Raw genomic sequence first — 23751 nt, 5'->3', positions numbered from 1 at the left:
CAAAAAGCACGTGGCCCGATGTTTACATTGTGGTTTGCACGAGGCCCGATGTTTACACGATAGATTAACACCTTACCGTGCGCTCACACATAAGCAACGCGCATGCTTCATCTCAGCGCCAACCAAAACTGAAACCAACTAGACGAAGGCGCCGAGAATAAAGCAGCGCGCTGCTGACAGAACAAACACAAACACTAGTACAAGAGCGCGCGCGTCTGACGGACGCAGTGCGTGCGCGGCCACATCAAGCGGCAGCGCGCACACTCTGCGTACACCCTTGACGGCGCGCGCACACAGAGACAGAAACAGGACCGGACATGGGTAGTGTCAGAGCTCTGCTACCAAAACAAGAATTTACAAAGACCAGAGTGGCAGAACCCTGACAGTATTACCTTGTATGTCTTATATGCATACACAGAGATTTATTATATATTTTTTTTCGTCCAGGAATTTAGACCACACATGTGAATGTAAAATATTTGGACAAACCCAATGTTTTTGTTATTGTTACTATTATTATTCATTCATTCATTCATTTTCTCTTTTTAGCTCAGTCCCTTTTATTAATCTGGTGTCGCCACAGTGGAATGAACCGCCAACTTATAACGTATATGTTTTAAACAGCGCATGCCCTTCCAGCTGCAACCCATCACTGGGAAACATCCATACACATTCACTACAGACAATTTAGCCCACCCAATTTACATGTACAGCATGTTTTTGGACTGTGGGGTAAACCGGAGCACCCGGAGGAAACCCACGCAAACGCGGGGAGGACATGCAAACTCCACACAGAAATGCCAACTGACCAAGCCGAGGCACTACCCATTGTGCCACCGCATCGCCTAGAAGATATATCACTTTAAACAATTAAAAATGTTAACAAAAGTCACTGTTTCGAACAGTTCAAGATTAAAAGTTGTTGGAAGAAAGATCAAACTCCTATAACGCCATTCAAAAGCATTAATAAACAGGAAAAAACAAAAACACAAATAACAAAATGCAGAAAACTGCTTAGGAGAGCAAGGGGCACAAAGTAACGCAGGGTTAAATGTAACACAGAGATTTAAGGTTTGCTCAGGGTTAATCGGCAGACGTCTCCTTCCAATTATTGTAAAAGTTCTGGGAAATTTGCATGAGAGAAGAGGAGGAACCATTTTTGCAGCATAAATGTATTTTTTTATTATAATCGATTTTTATTTTTATTTTAAAAAAAAAATCTGTGAAAGTATGAACATAAAATCTTATATTGTTGTGATCACCGTCTTCTTGGCTAAAAGAAAAGAACCATTTTAAAACATGTGAAAAACACTGACTGCTAGCCAGTTTTGAGGAAAACATGACACAGCGGGGTTAGCTGTAACAGGGTGTTACAATTAAGCCACACACTGTTGGACACCAATTAAATGAGCAAAATAATTTTTTGAATTTTGAGTCTAATGTTGGGAAATTTTTTACATAAAAATGTTTTTTAATTGAAAATATTTTTTAATAGAAAAAAATAATGATGCTAATATTGTAAATAAATGCATTGTATAATAATTAATAATATTGCAAATAGATTCAAATGTCTATCCAATAAACATTTAAATAAATAAACATACTGTGCTATGTAGAATAAAAAAGAAATCAGCCAATTGGGAAATATAGCTACTATTTAAATTAAACAGAAATTAAATTAACTGTGTTAAATCTGCCTTTGTATATATATATATATATGTATATGGTTTGTCTAACCACATTACTCTGTTTTCATTATTTGACCAAAACCAAAAAGTGTTACTTTGTGCCCCGCTCTTGCCTACTTACAGATTTTTCAACAGTGTAGGCTTGATAGAGTTAAAAATCAAGTATTGTAAAGTAATCAGAAATAGCTGAAATCAGAGAAAACGAGGCCTGTATTTAAGAACAAATGCAATAAACAGGGGAAAGGAGCACATAATGTAATACAGAATGAAAAAGGGAAGAACATACGCTGCTGGATATATTGTTTGCATGCATCTATAAGCATAGAAATCACTACCCCTCAGGAGAGAGCCGGTCATTGTGCTGTGGCACAGCAGAGGTTTTGTGCGTTTTCATTAATGTTTCATGCTTAACAGCGAGCGAGTGGTTAGCGTAGTCTAGCAAGCCAAAGTTTAATATTGGCAATAGGTCTTACTGCCAAGACAATTCCCATGGACGCATTTGAGCATGCTGTTTTCTTTCTTTTCTTTTTTTTTTTCTTTGGACATTGCAGAGTACAAGCAAAACAAATATAACACTCCATATGGGTATTACAACTTTATTTATTACCAACGATAAAGAGAACCCTGGAAAATAAAAGAGATCCATTACGCACACAATGTAAGCAAACGCTGCTTGGAACAGCTAGGGGTGTTCGACTGGGATAATGGATTGCATTACATCATTGAGCATTATATCTGTCTTACGCACACGGACACAAGCTTGTATATGTCTACAATTTTAAAATCAGTGGTTAAACAACATTCCATTGTGCCTGTAAAACACTGTGTTCTGCTATCTGAATTCAGTGATTGTAAAAGGTTCATTTGATACAGCTCTGAGTCAAAAGAAACCCATTTATCAAACCCAGGATCATTTTGATTATGTACCTCAATATACATTTCTGGAAAGCCATAAATACATGCCAGGAGCTACCTTTTTTGCAGTTTTTGTTTTCGGGAATCTGCACGAGAGCGATGTGTACGCTTTTAAGATCTCAAATTTCTCTTACGAGAGTCATTCGTGCCTACTCTTCTAGCATAAATTTAACAGAGGTCACTGTCAACTGACTGACTGAAAAACCAACCAATAACCCCACCCATCCTTACCTCTAAACCCAACCGATAACATTTTAAAAAGCAATGATTAACCCGCCCACTTCCCTAAACCCAACCGATAGTGATTTAAAAAGGACAGTTTAACCCTCCCACTTCCCTATACTCAACCGATAGTGATTTAAAAAGCACAGATTAACCCTCCCACTTCCCTAAACCCAACCGATAGTGTTTTAAAAAGCACAGATTAACCTGCCCACTTCCCTAAACCCAACCGATAGTGTTTTAAAAAGTAATCCAGAAAAAGAAAAGTACCCACAGCAGCCTGATTTGTTGCACATTTTTAGATTTTGCCACGTTCTCGCCCTGTTATTTACTTGTTTATTTTATTTTTTGCTCTTTGTTTTTGTCTTACCTGACTTCTGGAACCAGATCATCACCGTCAACCTCCGACGTAAACAGTGAGCCACTGGACAAACTGGTAACAGTGGAAAAGCCGTCCATACAGAGGTAAGCGGTCAGCTGGTAAGTGTGAAAAGGAAAGGCTTTATACTCCGTAGTGTTCAATTATAAAGACAAAATGCAGTCATGCGTACTTCTGGCTACATAATTCGCAATCTCCAGAAACGTATAGGGCTATGTTTTCAGAATGAGCCTGTGTTGCATTCATCAGGCAACATTTTCCGAATGTTCTGCCAAAGTTCTTTGATTTATTTTTTGTATGTGCACTGTAAAAAATGCAGGGCTCCACACAATTCATTGATGTTATCCTAACACAAATCGAAGCTAACAAATTTAAGTGATTTGAACAATAAATAATTAAGTTGTCCCAAAATAAAACTAAAATTGTGTTGTTTCAGCTGGTTTTAAATAAGTAGTTTGAACAAGCTGCAAAAATAATTTTTCCATGTAGTGGACATTTGTGTAATGATTAACAAATTTAAGTTACCCTAAATTAAATTAATTGAACATAAAACAATTTAGGTTAACAAACATAAGTGAATTGAACAAAACAATTACGCTGTCCCAAAATAAAATTCAAACTGTGTTGTTTTAGCTCATTTTACGTAGCTTGAACAAGTCACTAAAGTAGTTGTTTCTGTGTAGTGGATGTGTTTAGTTTACTTTTAATAATCTTCTCAAAACATCAGCACAAAACAAGTTCATTGTATGTCATATAACCCTTAAGTAAATTTAACAAGTAAATCTGTTCAAAATATATAAATATTTTCACAATTTTCTGACCTGGTGGTTCTGTGACCAAAATTCTACATATTTTCAACTTTATTAATGGAGAATCTTTGTTATCATTTCTTCTCAAGTGCAATGTAGATGTTTCTTGCCAGTACTGTTATGAAACGACAAGAAGTTGATTGAATTATGAATGCACAAAACCAACCCTTTGGTGTTAAGATATTTAGTTTATTTCAATGTTCTCTCAATGTTATGAGCAAACACACTTTTAGTATGCGAACATTAATTTCATTTTATTTTTTCACTTATCTGGCTTTTAATACTTCAATCAAAACATAAGCACAAGCAGGCAGTTTATTTATTTATTTATTTATTTATTTATTTATTTATTTATTTATTTATTTATTTATTTATTTATTTATTTATGCAGAGTCTTATTTTGGTGAATAAATAAATAAATAAATAAATAAATAAATAAATAAATAAATAAATAAATAAATAAATAAATGCACAATATACTGACACTGATAAAAAGAAACTGTTGGATGGAGTTTCAATTTCGGTTTTATTTTTTGTTTTAGTTTTACTCGCACAAAAGTATTCCCTTAGCTTGATAATATTCTGATAGTACCACTGAAGGCATATGGTCTGTTTTGAGGATGTTTTCTGATACCTTTCTAGACTTTTAATAAGTCAGGGACCTTGCTGTCTACGGAGAGTGAAGGAGCTCTCAGATTTCGCCTACAGTATCTTAATTTGTTGTCCGAAGATGAACAAATGACTCAGCGGTTTGAAATAACATGGGGGTAAGTAAGTAAAGAACAATTTTATCTTCTGGCTGCCTGTTAAGTTCTGTATTGATTATAAAATATTGCCTCTTACCTATAAAGCTTTAAACAGTCTAGATCCTGCTTATTTAACTATACCTTTTGTCTTGCTACAATCCAACCCACTCTTTAAGATCTCAAAAAGTGCTTCTTATAGTGCACAGAATAGCAAAATCCACTAAAGGAGGTCGAGCATTCTCATAAATGGCTCCTAAACTCTGGAATAGCCTTTCTGATAATGTCCAAGGCACAGACACACTTTCTCACTTCAAAACAAAATTAAAGTGTAGGTGAGTGGGTTTAACAAACCACCCGTAGAACACATTCTTCCGGTCTTAATTGAATTGAAATAAAAACAATTATTTATTCTTTTTTTTTTTTTTTTTGAGTGAACTAACCCTTTAAATTTGCATGACCAAATAAGAATAGATATTTAAATGTTGTTCAGTTACACACACATTTTTGTTATCTGGAATGGGACACTTTATATCTGACACACACATCCCTTCAGTGCTTCTCAAACATCTCAAGGACTGTCAGGGGCCAAATTGAGGATTTGATTTCATCTTAAATCCCAGAGATACCTCAAACCTGTCAGAAACTGCGAGCCTTGGTGAGCGCCGCCGCATCGGGACACATCTGCCCAGGAGAGAAGGGCTCTCGCCGAACAGACAGACAGATTGAATCATTAGTGTGGCTGGGTGAACGGACAGAGGCCAGGGCTGTTTGTACGTGAGCGAGCGCTTTGACTCATTCCAGTCTATTTTTAGACATGGCAGGTGTCGGCGCAATGCAACTTGGGCAAAATCTGCATGATTTTAGCGAACAATTGCAGCTGTTATTGTCAATCTATAATTATATATTTATTGGATTTTTCACCGTTTACGAATTTCTATCATCTGTTAAACTCAAATGGTGATATTTTAAAAAAATGTTGGAAATCTGTAACCATTGACTGCCATAGTTTTTGTTTTTTCTTACTCCAAGAGTCAATGGCTACAGGTTTTCAGCTTTCTTCAGTGTAAACAAAAGAAGATACTCTGAAGAAAGCTGAAAACTTGAAACCATTGACTTCCATAGTTTTTTTTCCCCTACTATGGTAGTCAAAGGTTACAGGTTTTCAGCTTTCTTCAAAGTATCTTCTCTTGTGTTCAACAGAAGAAAAGACTGAGTGAGGTTTGTAGCCACATGGGAGAGAGTAAATACTGAGTAAATGCTCATTTTTTGGTGGAACTATCCTTTTAATATTGTCGACCAAATCACAAGCAGAATATTATAAAAATGCGTTCATCATTTAATCACCCTTTACTTTTCTCAGACCTTTAGGGAGTTTCTATCATTTGTTAAACACAAATGGGGAAATTTTGAAAAATGTTGGAAATCTGTAACCATTGACTTCCATAGTATTTGTTTTTCCTACTATAGGAGTTAATGGTTGCAGGTTTTCAGCCATTTTCAAAGTAAACAAAAAAAAAAGATACTCTGAAGGAAGCTAAAACCTGTAACCATGGACTTTCATAGAATTTATTTTATTTACTATTTATGTCAATGGTTACAGCTTTTCAGCTTCATTCAAAGTAGAGAGTGCCATTGACTTCCATAGCTTTAGTTTTTTCCTTATATGGTAGTCAATTTTTACAGGTTTTAGCTTTCTTCAGAGTATTTTCTTTTGAGTTCAACAGGAAAAAGAAACTTGTAAAAGTTTGGAACCACTTAAGAGAGAGAGAGTAAATATTGAGTTAATGTTATTTTGTTTTTGGGTGAACTGTCCCTTTAATAGTGTTAAATAAATCACAAGGAGAATATTATAAAAAATGTGTTCATCATTTAATCACCCTTTACTTTTCTCAGACCTTCAAGGAGTTTCTATCATCTGTTAAACACAAATGGTGATATTTTGAAAAATGTTGGAAATCTGTAACCATTGACTTCCATAGTATTTGTTTTCCCACTATGGGAGTCAATGGTTACAGGGTTTTAGCTTTCTTCGGAGTATCTTCTTTTGTGTTTAATATAAGAAAAAGGGGGAAAAAAAAGCTTGTAAAGGTTTGGAACCATTTGAGAGAGATAAATACAGAGTAAATGTTCATTTTTTAGGTAAACTATCCCTTTAATGTAATCAACCAAATCTCAAGAAGAATATTATAAGAATGTGTTCATCATTTAATCACCCTTTACTTCTCTCAGACCTTTAAGGAGTTTCCATCATCTGTTAAACACAAATGGTGATACTTTGAAAAATGTTGGAAATCTGTAACCATTGACTTCCATAGTTTTTGTTTTCCTGCTATGGGAGTCAATGGTTACAGGTTTTCAGCTTTCTTCAAAGTAAACAAAAGAAGATGCTGAAGAATGCTGGAAACCTGTAACCATTGAATCCCATAGTTTTGTTTTCCGTACAAATAGAGTCAATGGTTACATGTTTTCAGCTTTCATTAGAGCAAACAAAAGAAGATAATCTGAAGAAAGCTGAAAACATGTAACCATTGACTTCCATAGTTCTTGTTTTCCCTACTATGGGAGTCGATGGGTACAGGTTTTCTGCTTTCTTCAGAGTATCTTCTTTTGTGTTCAACAGAAGAAAGTCATAAACGTTTGTAGCTACTTGAAAGAGTAAATAATGAGTAAATGTTTATTTTTGGTTGAACTATCCCTTTAATATCGTCGACCAAATCACAAGCAGAATAATAAATATTGTTGATTTTGTCAGCAAAAAGCATGAGGAGACGCATCATGACTATAATGAAATGAGTTCAATTAAAAGCTGCTGTAGATGAAAATATGCTGAGGGAAAAAATAGCTGAACTGATTCACTGGAGGGTTAATTAGCTTACTCGAATGCATCCAATATATGTGAGATTAACTGGCTAACATTTGACAAATATAATGGCATCTGCACAGACAACGAAGCAAAATGATTGCTACAGATATCATTTTGCACATTATTTTGATCTAAAAAGTTACTTTTTTAACCACAAGAGCAAATGAACATTACATGAAGTAGACAGAAATTATTCAAGCTCAAATTCAAACACTCAACCATTCAAACATATTTTTTTTATAATAAGCACTGCAAGGGTGACACGGTGGCTAAGTGTTTAGCATTGTCGCCTCACAGACTGAAGGTCACTGGTTCGAGTATGGGTAAGGTCAGTTGGCATTTCTTTGTGTAGTTTGCATGTTCTCCCCGTGTTGGCATGGATTTCCTCTGGGTGCTCCAGTTTCCCCTACAGTCCAAAGACTAAATTGGCTGTAGTGTACTGAATGTGTCTGAATGCAAGAGTGTATGGGCGTTTCCCAGTGCTTTTGAGGTGATGTGCATAAGTAATTATTTTATATGTCTGACATGGTCCAAACACAATGAATTATGTTTGATCAAACAAAAGAACAGTGAAATATGAAAACAATGATCGATCCCTGTGGCTTGTATAGCACCTCTCATCAGTTGGAATACAATAACGTTTGCATAGATTATGGTAGAGACTTTTTTCTTTTTTTCCTGTGATTACAGACATGTGCAGGAACCACCAAAATTAATTACAGCAAGCTAGATCACACATAACCTAAAAGGTTCAACAGTGTTTTGTGAAAATTCAAAGGGTTTTCTTTAAAATTATAGATATATACATTAGAAGTCGCCTGGCCTGTTGTTGTCTATTGGACGGAATGCGTCAATAGCGCCGCCATCTTGGTACAGGGTAGCGCTCCTTTGAAATGAATGCGGGACCAAGGTACAGTGGAGGACTGTGGCCATCCAAAGCCAGAGATATACACATTTACACATAGATCTATGATCGGGAGTTTTCCTGGATGTTAGTATGTAATTTTTTTTTTTTCTAATTACGAAAATTATAATTTTACATCACTTTTCTACATTGATGGATCAGGGACCGCATGGGCATTCCTGACAAAAAGCTTGTGTTTGTGTGTACAGAAATGTACTATTCACCATCCCTGTTAAATTTGATCTAATCATGTCCTGAAACACTTCCCTTCTCCTACTTTCACTTCTCATACTGACGGAGGGAGCGATTCGTTTGTGAATGAATCCCCTGAACGACTCGTTCACTAGCCGACAATAATACAAGTTTCTGGCAGCGCAGCATCTCGTTGTCATATTTTTTTGCATTGTTTGCTGATTTTATTTAACAAAACTAGCATAAGCCGAGTGTTTAGTGCGAGCTGGAGCTGCTTTGCCTTATGGTGAAGGCAGTAAGTGACTGTTATCATCAACAACGTTACCTGATTAGCACGAAAATTCAGAACATACAAAAACAGAAAAAAACTTAATATTAACTATGAAATGTTCTTCCTTTGTGCTTTGTTTTCTTTGTTTGCTCGTTACTACACCCGTAGACAGCGCTAAAGTCTCGCATCTTCACGTAATACCACTGTCTTGACTAGTACGGTTGAATGACATTTGTCCTGGGAGCACTGTACCAATGTGGCGGCGCTATTGACGCATGCTCAGGGTCCCTATGCGATATCTAGTGTATATATCTATGCTTTAAAATGAGACAAAATTTTTGCATTTACACCTCTGCATGTGGATTTGGGAAGCTTTTAAATCTGGGTGGTCAAAATCTCGGCGGAAATCTCAAAATAGCAGCAGAGTTTAACTGGTTAAGCTGCTTTGACACAATCTACATTGGATAAGCACGATAGAAATAAAGATGAATTGAACTGAATTGAAATGAATATGCTGTGACCACACAGACCAGTTGATCAATGTGTTGCTTGAAGAAGAAACAAATTCAACAGAGGCAAAACACATTCTAGTGTCAGATAGTATACATTTCGCCAGATTAATCTGTCCTTTTTTTTTTTTTTTTTTTTGAAAATGATGTTACAGATAATAGCTCTGACTGTAGAGTTAAGTCACAGGGTTAACCTTGAAATTGGAGATTTTGACAGCAACACAGAAAGAAGCGCACAGAATAAAACTGCATTTGCTACAAGCGAGCATCTGCTTCTGAACGTATACATCCACTATCTATTTTTCCCGAGATTGACTTTGTGGGGTAATATCTCCCAAATTGATCCAATTCTGAGAGGCTAACGGGTATGAATTTGTATCATAGCCCAGCGGGGCAGTACACATGACTGCGGAGAGCTGTGGAGGGTATTACAAATAAATGGAATATCTCAACAGGTCTTGGGACATGCTTTCCCTGCGAAGAGCCAGAGAGGTTCAATTGTTATGTGTATTCTTTTATTAAACATTTATGGACAAAGCAACCTTGCTTGGCTGCCGGTGCTGCACCGTTGGCTGTGAATGGCCTTGTTCCTTTAGTGACGTGGCACTTTGAGAGCACAGAGGATTTATACGGATTCAGGAAAAGAAAGGGAGCGGAAACGTTCCTCACGGACACAGAACGTGGAGCGTAAAGAAAGGCACAAATATGTGGGTTTAAAGTGGTCATTAAATCCAAATGTACTCTTTTTATTTTTATTTGAACAATGTATTTGTGGGGGGACATGGTGGCTCAGTGGTTAGCACTGTCGCCTCACAGCAAGAAAGTTGCTGGTTTGAATTCCCCCCACAGTTTAATATGTTCTTTTATCCACTAAAACCTACATCAACTTGAAACAGACCTGAAATAAAAAAAATAAAATTAAAAAAAAACCTAGAACGGTGCATAATTGTGTGCTTTGGTAACCGTTGGATTGTTAAAAGAAGGCCATTGCTAACAAAACGAAGGAAGATTTACGAATGAATGAATTCAGATTAGAAATGACACACCCCCTAATAGCCCCACCCTAATGGCATTCCATGTGACCAGGAAGTTTTTGAGAGGTAGGTTATAGCATTTGAATAAAGTTTATAAGGGCTTACAAATTAATTAAGTACACAAATACATTCATTCATTCATTCATTTTCCTTTGGGTTAGTCCCTTTGTTAATCTGTGTAAGATACTTGAATGACAGGAGGGAGAGATGTTTGGAGTGTATATGCAGCACAGAACAGAACATACAACTATGGCCAGCAACTATAGTAAGCTAACAAAACTTCCCCTTCTCCGAGTATGTTTTCCTCACATGCCCCTCCCCATCTTTGCTCACTTAAAGGAGCATTTTGGAATGAAAACTCCAATAGAACAACAGCATTTTATAAGTCTATTAAATAAACTATTGAAAGTGCTGATGATTGTGATAATAAGTATTTTATTTATTATTTTGTATTAATAATAATAATAATAATAAACTTTATTTGTATAGCACTTTTCCAACATACATTCAACTCAAAGTGCCTCACAAACAACAACAAAAGCATTAAAATGGACCACAAAAACTTATCACATATACTGAAATAAAAACATTCATGTAAACAAAATGTAAGTATATATCCACATGATCACACACACAATAGTCCTTACATATGCAGGCACACACCATACATTACATACATAAACCTACAACAAAATAGAAAAAATGCGTACACCTAACAAACTTGTTTAATCATACGCAATTTTAAAAAGATGTGTCTTAACACGCTTTTTAAAAACATGAATACTTGGGGATTCTTTCACTTCAAGAGGGAGACAGTTCCAAATTTTTGAAGCATAATGGCTAAAAGAAGTGCCGCCAGATCGCATCAGGTTTACAAGATAAAATTCTAAAAGTCCAGCACTAGAAGAGCGTAGTAAACGGTTTGGATTATATTTTGTTAAACAGTCGGAAATGTAGGAAGGTGTCATATTGTGTAGTGCTTTAAAAACTAATAAAATAATCTTAAAATCTATCCTTTGGTGCACAGGCAACCAGTGTAATTCTATTAATACTGGTGTAATGTGTTCTCGTTTCTTTAATTTAATTAAAACTCTGGCTGCTGCATTTTGTATCAATTGCAACTTCATTGTAGAACCCTTAGGTAGACCAGTATAGACAGCATTGCAATAATCAAGCCGAGAGAAAATAAAAGCATGAATTAATTTCTTGGCATCATCAAAAGATAGGAAAGAACGAATTTTGGCAACATTTCGTAAATGATAAAAACATGTTTTTGTAACTTGATTAATATGAGATTTAAATTTAAGATCACAATCGAAAATAACACCCAGGTTCTTTAATTCTTTTTTTGATTGTAAACCTAAAGAACACAGTTCTGCTTCAATCCTCTCTCGCTCAGGTTTTTTGCCCACCATTAGTATTTCTGTTTTATCTTTATTCAACTTTAAAAAATTTGCAGTCATCCATTGCACAATATTGGACATGCAGTTGGACAAATTTTCCAATGCAGCAGTGTCTCTTGGCTCAACAGAAATATATAATTGTATGTCATCAGCATAAAGATGATAATTCATGCCATATTTCTGAATTATACTACCTAAAGGAAGTATATATAATAAATATAGACTTGGGCCTAGGATAGATCCCTGAGGAACACCATAATTGTATTGTCGTCTTTCAGGTTTTATCTCAGCTTTGATGCGCTTTTTAAATAAATAAATAAAAAATGAAGCAGCTGCTTGCCATCGCGACAGTAATGAGATCCAATGGACGGCCAATCGCTTTCACTCCAAAATGGCGGAATACGGGGCTGTTGCAATGGAACATTCTATTGAGTGTCGCCTCTTGGTCATTCTAAGCTCTTTGGTAGAGCTGAAATGATTGGTTGATATCAACAATGCACTGTTAACAATTCTTGTAAAATAACACAGTATTTAATTGTTATATGCTGTATGTTACTGTATTTTGTTTTGCATTGTGAAAATTACAGTATAATATAGGATATATACTAATTTTGAATAGTTATAAAAATGTATATTTATTGAGTAATCTTGTACTCATTTGACCCTGTGTGAGGCTGCAGTGTCCCAGTTCGACCAATGGGGCGCTCTAGCACAATGCTGCAATTTAGCTCTCTCAGATGGAAACCCATAGAAGAAGAGTGAGCTTATGACAAGAGCTGTGTCCAAAACGCCATTCTTTGGAGTAACACAGTAGATAGTTATTTTAAAATATGTAGTTTCTGTGTGGATAACTGCTTAGTATGAATATTACCCGAACATACTACATTCACCATGTTGTCATTGTCGTGTGACCAGCAGTTCAAGTTTCAGGTGAGGTTTTTATTTTTGTATTTTTGCTGTTTACAAATCTTCTCCCATGTCTGTCATTTATTTAAATTGCACTATAAGCTGAATACTAGTATGTTAAAAATGGCTAGTGTACTGTCATGGTAAAGATAAAATAATTGAGTTATTTGAAATTAGTCATTACTTCTGATTTGCACTATTATGGAGTTTTGATCTTGCCTCCAACAAGTTATAATGTTGAAAAGTTTGAAAAAGTGACTTTTATTAACAGTTTTTATACACTTTAGCCAGAAACGCCAGGTCAAGGTGCTTTTTGCATACTCTTTCATGAGTACTGTGAATATATACAAGTGTTTTTACCTGCTATGTAGCATGCTAACTATGTTCAGTAAAAACTATGTTCAGTATGCCAAAGATATGATATATAAAAGCAGAAATTGTAGCTTTTTAACAGAATAACACATTAAAAAACAGCAAATTATGCAGTTTCCATCTGTAAAAAAAGTGCAAATATGCTTTTATTGGATAACTAAGCTGTCCAACTGAGTTACACACATACCATATGTATTTATTTATTTATGCAGAATGCTAAAAATTCCGTATTCAAAAATGTATTTATGCTTGTAAAAATATACTTTATTCAAGGTTTTAGTGGCTGTTTTTTTGTAATTATTTGTGCAATTTAATAGCAATTTCTCAGTGAACGTTGTGTAAAATTTATTCCTTCATAATTTAGTTTTTCAGCATGGACAGCTGCTGTCAAATCCCAAAACGAGCACAATAATGAGGAGCAAACAATGACAATTTTTTTTTTCTTTATCAAATGATTTTAAGTTTTGAGTTTAGACCTGTCTGCCGGCTAATTACACTTCTGCAATTTGTTTCTTCAATTATGCGGCACAACCTTCCTGGAATATTACCAAACCTTGATTTGCAAAAAATGCAGTAGTTTGAAAATGTGTATTTTCATCGGATTTCAATCCAGCAGACAAAGAATGGTAGAAATTATCATGTCTTGCAACACATTTAAAAGTCAACTTCCCTTGATTATGCTCAACTTGACAATCTGACAACTAATTATAATACAGAGAACAGCACACACGCGAGTGCTACGCCAAATCAGTCACAAAAATGAGGGGGAAAAAATGACATACATGCACACTGAATAGGCCTTGAGACAATGTCATGGAAGTGCAAGCAGCCAAACAATCAAAACACTTCAAAATAATAGTCAAAATTAGTACATGTCATGCTTATTGGCAACCTCTGAATGAAAAACCTGGTTCGTTTGTTTTTACTTCCGAACAGTTCTTCTGCTTCTTTGTAGTCTTTGTTCAACTTTATTAAGCAAGGCTGCATATGCTGTGATCATTTTTAAGAAGCTTCCTGCTCATTTCTCAGCCGAACCAACAGAGCCAAATGTCAGAAAGATTTTTTTTTTACTCAGTCCTCATAATTAGGCATGAGGAACTTTCAACAATTGGAAGACAAACAAGCAACACGCTGCCAAATAAACGAGGACCTCAAAATCAGATCTGCTTGCTCAACTGGTGACCCTAGATTCTAAAAAATGCAAGAAATTTGGTTGAGGTGCTTCGAGCAGCCAACCTGTTTGAGTCGGTGTCCTTTCTTTTGTTGCCTGTAAACCTGCAATTTCAGTTGTGCTGTCAGTGTGCAGCTCATTTTAATTGGTCTACGGAGGGAACATCGGGTTGGGTTGTTTACGTAGTGGCTTTGCGGGGATTTCTCGTTAATGAGATGTTGTTTTGATAAGTCATTGCAGAGAGTTAGAACAGTATCAGCAAATATGCACGCTCCACAAATGATTGATTCTTAATGTGGGATGTTTTTTCGATTTCCAAAGCAAGAAAATATGTCATATAGTCGTTTTCTTTAATAGCTAGAGTGATGAATACATGCATATGCATGTGTTATTTTCCGAGGGGAGGGTGACCTCCAAAATGATGGTGGACAGAAAAGGATTCATGTCACCTTGGAGGGTTTCTGTTGGACTCCCTGACAGACGGATAATCCTCTAGTTTAAACTTGGCAAATATTGATCCAATGGCCCTCTGTGGCTGGTCTCAAGACCCAGAATTGAGGGAAATGGATTATTGTGCGGGGACGAAGAGGGGTGGGGGGGGGGATGAAAATACTATCTTGACCGTCAAATGAGATAAGATCATGTGAAATCCAATGTTGGGCCCATTCTCCGGCTTTGTGGAGATGAGGGGAGTGCGGGGGGGTTGTCTTTTGTGGAAGCCTTTAACCTTGTGAAAGGTTGATGAAGCAGATTTCATTTCACTGCATAGACCTTCAGCAACAATAGCGGAGGTCGTTCCTCAACTGCTTTTAATCGCTTGTTGGTCCGTAGATGCTCTTTACAAGACAAACCAACTTGGTGCTTTATTCTGTGCTAGTTGTTGAAACTTTATGGATCTCATGGAATGCGGATATACATATCTACTGATTGTCAATAACACTTTAATCAATAGACCTTATTGATGATTGATTAAGCATGGACATGTAAAGGTGTAGTTATGCTTTGCACTGTGAGACGCGTCCATGCATTAAATCAAGTGTGTGCAGTTTACCTTATGCAGTCACCCTCTTGACATCGCATATCGCGGGACGCATAAACACAGTTATGCGCAGATCTCCGTTATTTCCGTGGATTTAACCAAATTTGTCTGACAGACTAGCACAAATAGGCCTATGCAGACTCTTATTTTACAAATCGCGCATCACAACGAAAACATGCGGGGAGCCTCTCCAATAACACAGCGAGCTTCTGAGCTCTCATCCGAGTTTATTCTTCAAAGGTAACCCAAGAAATCTGTCAGTGCTGCGAAAAGACTATCCAGCTCATGCTGCTCGGACCGAGCTTAGTTAATGAATTAAAATGAAACTGTGAAAATAGTTTAATGGACCACGTTGGCGCTAAAACATATTACCTAGCGGACTTGTTTTAAAGTGCTTCACCTCAGATATTATTCGTTATTCTTGTTTATGCTGTAGATAACTAACCAACAAAATATACATCAAAATTAAGTTACACATTATACAAAACGAAATTCATTGCAAAAAGATACATTTTCAAGGATATATACAGTATATATATATATATATATATATATATATATATATATATATATATATATATATATATATATATGAGCAATTCCAGCGTTATGGATGTGACATTTGCAGTAAAAACTCAACACATAGATTGACAGAGAAAGTATATGTTAACATTATATTGACAAATTTGATTATATTTTCTAGAGCAACTAGCCACAGAGTTATGGGAGCAGAAAAATATCAATCTGTAAACGTGTTTTGTACTTTAAATGTGGAAAATAAGCATGCGTTATGGATGTGACAAAAAAAGTCTGCGAGTTTACAGAATACAACACACTTTGTAGAAATTATGTGAATTAAACTGCACAACCCAAAAGAAATAATGCTAATCAAAAGGATTTGAGTCGGCTCTCTATAAAACAAAAATTATTGATTTTATTTTATTTAATATTTTCACATTTCTGATGAAAAAGTGTTGTTATGGATGTGACATCTCTCTGTTATGGATGTGATGCATGTGAAATTACCATTTGTGTGACTTTTGGTAAATCAAATAGTAATAGTTTGAAAACATTAACAGATGCTTTTTGAGTATTTTTAAAGTACTGTAAAATACTTGCCTACACAAACAACCCAGAAATGGTTTCTGTATTTTGGTAAAAACTTAATTTTTTTTCATGGCAAGGTTGACATTTGCACGGAATTGCTCATATATATATATATATATATATATATATATATATATATATATATTAGAGCTGCACAATTAATCGAAAAAGATTGCGATCTCGATTCGACCCCCTAGACGATCTTAATCCAGCATTTCTACGATTCTGTCAATCATATTTTCAAGTTCAGGAGAGAAGAAAAGGCGGCCGCACGAGTCTTTTCATTGTTTCACATACATTGCTCAATGACATGGACACCTCCAAATGATGTTAAAAGTGTCACATACTGTATTTACAGTATAAGGTATAATTCACCTAAAAATGTCATTTTGTCTTCAGATAATTATGTTTTCGCGAAAGATAATGATGTTTTTGGTAAATCACACGTGAAGTGAGCTGCTGACTGTGAGCTGTTATCACAGAGAAGGCGCGCGCGTCTACTTTAGTGAACAGAACCTGCATATGTTGCGAGTAACAGGTAATACAGTTGTAAATAATATTCAGTTTGTGGCACAGAGTGATCGTTTGTGAGCGAACAAGCACTTAGCAGTCAAAATGAAACCGAAAGTGTGGACTTCATTTAAATGATTATATCGCATTACAGAGTTATGATTACGACAAGCATTTGATATGTTTTTTCTTTCATAGCGAACTGAGTTGGGCATGAAAATAACTGTTTACTGTGTCAGTATACCTACTCTAGCCTTTATATTGTTGAATATAATCTGATAATGGCAAATGTCTGATTTTACCAGTGAATAAAATTGTCTAATATGATAGATTGCAAGCATAAATCTCAAACATAATAAATCAACATCAGAATTATTATAAGTAGAATAGAATTATTTATAGAAACCAGTAGACCTACACATAATATTATTGTTGTTTTACCATATGTTTGTTTTTACCATACCTTTATTTTACATCTACAGAATCGTGAGAGAATCGTGATCTTTATTTTAAGCCAAAAAAATCTGGAAAATAAGGATTTAAATAATATTCCACTGCTGTTATAAACGTCTGTCATATATTTGCTGCATTTTAATATGTCATTATTTTAAAGATTATGTCTTGAGCATCTGATTTCTCCTTATTGAATATGTCCTTTAAATTGTTAAAGGCTGGTTGTTTTACCGTCGGTAATGGGCAATGGTAGGCCACAGATTTCAAAACAAATATCTTAATATTAAAAAGAAAACATAAGCTTGACAACATAAGATCCAATTCATGTTTTAACAAATATACTTAAATAATGCAGCCTTTAGAGCAAGCTTCAAGTGTTCATTGAGATTTGTTTGGGATTGTGTCCTCTGTCATATCTTTCGTCTGTCTTTTCGGGGTTTTTTTCTCGTAAGGCAAGGCTTTCGAAAATGATGAGACTCTGCTGGGTAGCGCTGGTTTACCAGCACTTGTTTAGTTCTGTAATTTCTTAGCATCTTCATAAGGGTGGTGCTGTTTTAAATGAAAAAAAAAAGGCTTGTGGTGTTGCCTGCTTTTGACGACACGAGTCGTCTGCGCAGTTTGCAGTGCACATTGCTCTGTTTTGTGTCGGATAGCAAAAAACTAAGCTCATGACTGAGGTCTGGTGACGTTTCTTGTCAACAATGTCTGTGACTCTGACCTTTTTTATGTTATTTTTTTTTCTTACTCCTTTAAGTACAATTAACACTGTATGGCTGTAAACTTGAACGGCGTGCGACATCCGGAAGGGCAGGGTGCAAAATGCTTGCGCAACGTTACGCATATTGCATAAGTATTATCGAGCAATTATCGAACTGTCAATATCGTTTTAGCGAAAAATTTTATATCGTGATAAATATCGATATCGAATTATTGCCTACCCCTTTGTATACTTAACTTTTTGTCAAGAAGGTTGCTGGTTCGTCCGTTGGCATTTTTGTGTGGAGTCTGCATGTTCTCCTCGTGTTCGCTTGGGTTTCCTCCGGGTGCTCCGGTTTCCCCCACAAGTCCAAAGATGCGGTAAAGATGAATTGGGTAAGCTAAAATTGTCCGTAGTGCATGTGTGGGAAGGAGTGTGTATGGATGTTTTCCATTGACAGGTTGCAGCTGGCAGGGCATCCGCTGCGTAAAACATATACTGGATAAGTTGGTGGTTCATTCCGCTGTGGCGACCCCAGAGTAACAAAGAGACTAAGCCAAAAAGAAAATGAATGAATGAATGATTTTTTTACTAGTTACTGTAGGTTAAATTAAATGGTTTCATTCAAGCTACACATTTTGGTGTCATATGATAAGAAAAGCCGCTGTTTGAAATGTTTGTTTCTTAATGCGACCTGTTCCACATTTTATTTTTAAGTAACAGTATACATAATGCATTCTGTAAATAGTAGGCTTGTTTTCCATTCTGAACGCATCCACTCATTCTTGTAGGCAACTGCAGGATAATCAAACAATGGCCAGTGCCAAAATAACACAAAAACCTTCTCTACAAGGCATTTTTTTTTCTGCAGACTAGTATTTGTTTAATGCTTCCTGTACCTGTGTGTTCTTTGTGTCAGAGCTGTTTTTGGTCCCTGTGGCAGCGCTGGAGCGAAGGGTAAAACCAGACTTTTCCATTACCAATATCATGACTCCTGAGTTTCAAATCCACCATGCAGAGCAAACGAAACAAAAAATTGCTGTGCGCCAGAAGATGAACTCAAAGCTGAAAACATGTATGGCACTGAGAATCTATGTTCCTTGACCTAAAACTCAGCGGCGGAGGCTTTGGCTGGGTTGTGTGCTGAGAGAGTGTGCTGGAAGTTTGCTGAGGTCAAGGAATAAATTGGAAGCAAACTAGCCTGGACATGATGTTTAAGACATTAGGGCGTTAGTTCCTACCCTATAATATCCCTTAAAAACAGACATACACGGACTCTCAAATCAGTAGCTTTAAAGGGCAAAGAAATTTCCATATTCTCATGTGAAGCCAGCTTTAGCATTGTATTGTTATTGGTATTTACTGTGCCTGCCTTCTATAGTAGAAACATTAATTTGCTTCCCACTTGGAGATGACTGAAGGTTACTTTGGTGCTGTAAGCCTGTTTAGGGTTGCAGAGGGGTTACATTGTTGCCATGATCCATAGAGAAGTGAGTGTATAGTGAGGCCAGCAAGCAGGAGCTGTGCTATTAAACCTCAATGACTTTGCCTTAAAATGGAGTATTGGTGACTACTCTGCGATTTCAGAACCAGGCTTGCTAGAAACATTTGAATAGTGCTCAGAACAAGGGCAGTAGACCTAGATGGGTTAAATTGATGCTGTGACCTGAGTGTAAAGTTTAGGGAAGTGAATGGCAGCAGCAGTTGTGAGAGCAAACCTCACTCCCCTGGCATCAAGATGGTTTGTGTCCAAATTAGCTTACGCAGGTCCCATGAATTTGAGCCCAAGTTGAAATCCCCCAGGCCTCAAGAAGCACAATAGATACTTTGCTCTGTGTGCTCAATCTAGGGTGGGCAGTTCAAATTTTATTATAAATAGAGCAAATAGTATTGGGGGTTACATTATTTACATTTGATTTGCAATTGTAAGAGTAAACATAATTATTCTTGCCGCTAAAGTTGCTTGCAATAGAGCAACTTCTAGTGTCCTTGTTACTATGTCCATATCCCATACAGGGAATGGTAGTTTCAAACCTTCTTAAAGCAGGAGGAGAGATACTGGTGGGGCATCTGATAATTCTATACATTTTAGCAACCTTGTTAGTGTACCCACCTCCAATCTAGGGGAGACCAGTTCAAATTCTGCTCAGAGTGGGATAAATACAATCAAAGAGAATACATTGGTGTTGTGAAGTTTAGGGGGCCGCTATTAGTAGTTGTGGTTTAAGTAAACCTTGCTCTTCTGGTTGCACCAGCTCTTCATAAGATCTTATCTTGGATCATAAAGTCCACACAAAAGGCTTCATAAGTGCATTAAGACAAGTCTAATGGTGCAAGGCAAGTTTATTTATATAGCGCATTTCATACACGGTGGCAATTCAAAGTACTTCACATAAACATGATTAAAAGAGACAAGTATGAGAAAATAAAAACAAATAATAAAAGTGATTCTAGAAGTTTCTAGTATACCAGGAAAGAACTTGATTAGCTGGTTCAGATGTGTCTAACTGGGGCTGGAATTATACTCTGCAGAACACCGGCTTTCCATGACCGGGTTTGAGCACCCCTGCACTAGACAGTATACTCTTTAGCCACCTTGTAACTCAGTCTAGGGGAGGCCAGTTTGAATTCTGGAACAAATAGAACCAGAATTGTTACTATAGTTCCATGACCCTGATTTGACTCAGTTCTAGGGTGCTGACTGCTGTTAGTAGTAGTGCAAGTAATCCTTACTATCCCCACTTCAAGAGGTGCAATAGATTTTGCTTTCTTTAGTGTCCTTGGTAGCATGGGCTATAAAGGAAATGGTGGCTCTAAACTCTTTTAGAACAAGATGAGTAGAACTGGAAGAATTACACTGTGAAGTTATGCTGCATTTACAGGCGCGAGTGATTTACATGTTAAGTCAGTGCAAACGCACGAATAGACATCCTGCGGCGCGAATGGCGGGACGCAAATGACGCAGAGCGAATAGAGCATTTTGCGCGTTTGATGCGCGTTTTGCGCAAATTGCTTGAGTCCGAAAGTCTGAACTTCAGCGGACATTCTAACCTCGTTAACCATTTCTACCATTTACTCATTCATCATTCGAAAAATATTTGTTCATGGAATAAAAAGATGATGTAAGGGACCTGATGATAAAAATGGCCAGTGTTGGTTTACTGACTTGTAGGGCTGTCAAAATTAATTGTTTCTTCGGTGCACCGCGATGCAGACGCGGACAATTCGGTATCGGTCCAGTAATAATTATAACCAGTTATTGTGTACTGACGTCATTTATCTCCTATGCGCTCTGTCGCGAGGGGGGTGAGCGCAAGTATTTACAACACTCAGCCAACTCAGGGCCGGCCCGTGGCATAGGCGCAATAGGCAAATGCTAAGGGCGCGGTATATCCAGGGGGGCGCCAGAAAGGAGCGCGGTTCAGTTGGTTTTGTTTTCGATATTCCTGACACCCATTCAGTTATAGACGGCAATAACTCAAAAACCTCTTACCCTAAAAAGATCTAAAGTGTGTTTCCTACAAAAAGACAAAGCTGGTTATGTTTCACAGCTGTCTTTCTTTTTTTTTCGCTCGACATTACGAGCACTGCTACCATTAAGCCCTCGCAATATGTGTTTAGCCGGGAGAGCTCGCACTGAGAGGAGCTCTCAGTTAGGGACCGTCGGAAAAGTGCTTCTTTTTTTTTTGTTTTTTTGCTCCGCTCAGTGCGAGCTCTCCCTGTTGCGAGGGCTTAAGTGTGTGTGTGTTTGTTTGTTTGTTTGTTTGGTGCTGTCTCTGTTTGTGGATGTGTTTGAATGAGAGACAGTGTGGCGCTGTGTGTCTGTGTGTGTGTTTGTGTGTTTGTATTGTTGTCGGGGTGTGTGTTTGTGTGTGTGTGTGTGTGTTTGTGTGTGTTTGTGTGTGTGTGTGTGTGTGTGTGTGTGTGTGTGTGTGTGTGTGTGTGTGTTTGTGTGTGTTTGTGTGTGTGTGTGTGTGTTTGTGTGTGTTTGTGTGTGTGTGTGTGTGTGTTTGTGTGTGTGTGTGTGTTTGTTTGTTTGTTTGGTGCTGTCTCTGTTTGTGTATGTGTTTGAATAAGAGACAGTGTGGTGCTGTGTGTCTGTGTGTTTATACAGACAGCTTGTTATAGCCTCCCCCCTAAAATATAACACTGTATGGAAAGCATCGTCAATGCACCGTGATGCACCGAGATATCGAATTGAACTGAATCGAAGGCATGATAATCTTAACCGACTTATACTGACTTGTACTTTACTGAAGCATATTCTTTCAGAAATTGTCCTCAAGTATATCAGAGCAAGTAATCTTTGCCGTCGAATGATTTTTAACAAATAACTGCAGTCTTTTTCTCTCACACAGTACTGGGTTGTTCTGCATGGTTTCATCATCCACCAAAACAGCATCTCAAAGATTCCTCCAAAAAAAAAATCAAAATTTTTGTTCAACAACAACATGAAGGTGAGTAAATGATTACACAGAATTTGATTTTTGTGTGAACAAAGTCTTTAAAACTATTTCTTTAAACCAGTGTTGCCAAGTAACAGCTCTAGAAATAAGAAAGAGTAGACAATCTGGGAAACTAGCTTATGCAACCCTGAGATTTACTTCTGAAGCCTAATATATAAACAATTTATCTTTTGTTTCATTCTTTCGCCTCCCTCCAGCGTTGTTGCCAGGCAACATTGTGGAAAAGTTGCCCTGTTGACCATCTGGATAAAACTAAGAGCTCACTTCTAACAGGTTTAACTGGTTTAGTGGGCTTCTAAAATCAATTCGATATTCTTTCTCAGTTCTTTCTCAGACCTCAAGCTAAAATGACTGAAGTGTTTACTGCAATCTCTTCATCATTCTGTATTTATCTAATTCAGTGCCGTACAAGAAATATTAGACTTTTAATATTGAAGAAAACTGGACAATTTCTTCTAAGATGTAGTATACTTCCAAATCATTTACATTAACAGAGTAAAGTCGGCTTAAGTCCAGAGCAAGCAGAAATCAATGGAGGTCATTGGAAAAGTGCACTTTGGCTGCCCTGTGGTCTTAAAGGAATTAGCAATCAACTAAATCTCCAAACAAAATTGGTTTACCGTGCCTAGTTTTTAGCTTCTGCAATTTCTTCAGTCACATCCACAAAATCTGCATTGTCTTGACCTTGTTTTGATGGAAAGAGCCTTGAAAGACATCTTACATGATCAATTACTCACGGTTTGTAGGTAAACAGTGATCAAATAGCGCACACACAATAAAAAAAAAAAAATGTAGCCGTAAAAGGAAACCGACCATTAAGTGCAGAAACAAAAGGAAAACACTGAAATCTTGCTCACTAACGAATGTAACAACACAATGAAACAGAAACCCAATTAAAAGTCTTCTCCCCCACTGTATTCTCACGTGGGCTAGAGTTAGTTATCTCTCCAATTTACACAGCGTAGACTTTCTTCAGAAGGAGTGCAGTTTCATCTCTCCGCTGCATAAACTGGTGTTCGCACAGTACATGGCATCAGAGGGGAGGTATGGGAGACCAGCGTGTTGGAAACTTGACCAATTTTTTATTCAGGCGTC

At 36.8% G+C, this 23751-nt stretch overlaps 1 long non-coding RNA gene across 20 annotated transcripts in view; it reads left to right on the top strand.

Annotated features, from left to right (window-relative positions):
- Window positions 1-12682: 12682 nt before the first annotated feature.
- The window catches only part of LOC147843329 (uncharacterized), a 121928-nt gene continuing 110859 nt past the window's right edge, over window positions 12683-23751 (top strand). For 19 of the 20 annotated variants that reach the window (XR_015493040.1, XR_015493045.1, XR_015493049.1 and 16 more), the window contains exons 1-2: window positions 12683-12865; window positions 22549-22647. This is a non-coding gene — a long non-coding RNA (uncharacterized LOC147843329). The remainder of the gene's footprint in view (window positions 12866-22548; window positions 22648-23751) is intronic. The other variant, XR_015493056.1, reaches the window with a different exon arrangement.

The sequence above is a fragment of the Danio rerio genome, chromosome 6 (genome assembly GCF_052040795.2).
Source record: "Danio rerio strain M-AB ecotype USA chromosome 6, GRCz13ab, whole genome shotgun sequence".
Lineage (NCBI taxonomy): Eukaryota > Metazoa > Chordata > Actinopteri > Cypriniformes > Danionidae > Danio > Danio rerio.
This window is presented reverse-complemented; position numbering and strand designations above follow the sequence as displayed.